The sequence below is a fragment of the Aulonocara stuartgranti genome, assembly GCF_965226115.1.
Source record: "Aulonocara stuartgranti genome assembly, chromosome: 14".
NCBI classification, from domain to species: domain Eukaryota; kingdom Metazoa; phylum Chordata; class Actinopteri; order Cichliformes; family Cichlidae; genus Aulonocara; species Aulonocara stuartgranti.
In genome coordinates, this window is record NC_138950.1 from 9037343 (window position 1) to 9039921 (window position 2579).

The following is a 2579-nucleotide window of genomic DNA, read 5'->3' on the forward strand; positions in this document are numbered from 1 at the left end:
GCTCTAACATTAATATTCAGTCAGAAAAACTAAAATCATCAAAACAGATTGGTCGTCTAAACTTTTCTTACTTCAAACTTTAAATTCAGAACGACTGCATGTCAGCAATGTTAATGTTATTTTTTTAATATATACACCTGTCATGGGAACTCATTGCATAACTGTTACACTGCCTGAGGCTGGACAACACTCCTGCTGTCTGATGAAACAGAGCTGAAACTGGACTAATGCTGTTTGCCCGCACCAAGGCCTGCCTCTTGACTGGTTATTGAGCTGAAACCCAAACCTGAGAAATTACAAATACATCCACAGAGGTGAATTCGTGTGTGTACGAGCAGCACACTGGTGACACGCCCAGCACGAGTGTCATAGTGGACTCGGATTATGAGATGAAGTCTGTGCCCCAAACCGAGCACCTTGGATCAGCGGCCAGTGTATACAAAACAGAACTCAGATGATATGAGTGAGAGGGCAAAAGGCGAGTCATTACTCAAAGCTTAAATTAAAGGCTCTGCATAAACCAAATGAAATCTATCATTTTCCCGTCAACACAAAGTGAATATACAGGAGACTGCTCTGTTAACATGCAATCTTCAGTGCCAGCCTGCCTTTTTTCCTTCACTGACTTCATCTCTTACAGGGATGTCAGTGCTGTCATGCTTGTATGATACTGAATATGGTAGCTCTTTTAGTGTCCTTTTATTTATCTAAGTTTTATAAAACGTAGAGTGTCAACCCAGACGATATTCCCATATTTTTGTCTGTTATGATTATTCATGCCAACATTGACCCAACTGTATGTATTTCCCCTGCCTGGGATCAGGCAAGCTTTAGTCAAGTACATAGACAAATTAGCAACATCTGGGATCACTGTCTATTAAAACAGAACAAAAAAACCCCACAAAACACAAAGAAAAACTATGATGACTAACGCATGCCATATTCCTGTTTTCTTTATTTACATTATACTGGGCTTTGGTGCAGCTCCTCAGGTCATCCAGTCTGAAGCAAGTTGTTTTAACTCCTCTCTCCTGAAGAGAACTTTTGTCTGATGGCTACCGCTCACTAACAAAAGGTGGGGTGTCTGTTCACAGCCACATATGCGGAGCTAATACGACTATATCAATGGTATCAGCTCCCTTTTGGGTCATACAGATCCAGGAGTAACAAAAACGTATATGAAATGGTTGAGAGCTCACGGGGACTACTTGGACATACGCTAGCCTCACTGTTTGAAACTTTGGCCATGTTGAGCACCCACGTTTGCAACAGTAGACATGTGATAATCAGGAAATGACAAAAAACATAATAGATCTCCTCAGGTGCATGATAAAGTAAACCACAACCTAATACCAGTGCAAAAACGTACATCTGTCTGCAGGATGACCCGGATGTGCATCTGTTGAGCTCCTGAGAAATATTTGCTGTGTGATACTTGTGATCTGACAATTATTAGTACATTTTTTCAAAAATCTTTTGCCCATTTAACATCATCCTTTCCACTCAAATTTGCCAACTCTGTGCAATGAAGGTTGTTATGACTGATTGTCAACAAGGGACAAAAACATCAGAGTAACAACCAGGTTCACAATTACTATAAATTCTCTCTAAAATCTGATTTATATTTTCCTTCAGTGTTTGCGGTAAGCTGCTTGTGTTCATAATGTCGATGCTCAACAGTGCTTCTTCACAGAGAAAACAGCCAACCTTTGAAAGTTGCTGGAGTGCCAGCGTGTTATTATTCATATTGGTCACTTCTTCACTTTGATCAAAGACCATGCCTAATGACTAATTTCATGCGCTGTGGATTTTTTTCCTTTTGTTACACTGAATAGATAGGATATTTCCTCCTCTTGCAACATAATAAAAGAAGAAAATATTACTGCTTTATTAGAATTGTAATTACAGTTATAAATATGTAAACGGTTTTGAGCTTCTTGTTTCAGTTGTACTGTGTAAGTAACACTGTAATAAAACAAAAGCGCACAAGTCGCATATGGACGTGATTATCTTTTCTGATGGTGTCCCATGGGTAAACATCTGATAGTCTCGTTTATTTTTATCTTTCTCATTCAAGTTTCAAAGTCTATGTCTCTGGGAAAAAAAACAGCTTATGCCTGTCTGGAAAGGTTTTTTCTTCTTTTAGATGGAAGAACTTATTGCATACTATTTATTATGTAAAACCTCAGAAAACGTTCAGAATATTTGATTGGCAGTGGCTTTTTAGTTGCAGTTATGTCTACCTCCTCTGGTGTAAATCATCAGCTGGTGCTGGTTACTTTACTGTTAGTAAATACTTAGTACATGAAATGTGACACTATTTGCGTCAATCCTTTTCTACTCAAAGAACCTGAATTTTTCCTGACATCTGTGAGCTCAACATGATTATATTTCATGATTAACTGAAAAGCGTGCCATTTCATTGTCACGCTGGATTTGACTGGGTTTCTTTCCACCACTTTAAAATGGATGATGTGGCTCTAAAGAAATACTGGAAAAAAAACTTTCTTACTTACAAAGACTTATTCACTTTCAGTATGTTTTCTTTCAGAACAGATATTAGCAGGCGAGTAAGACAA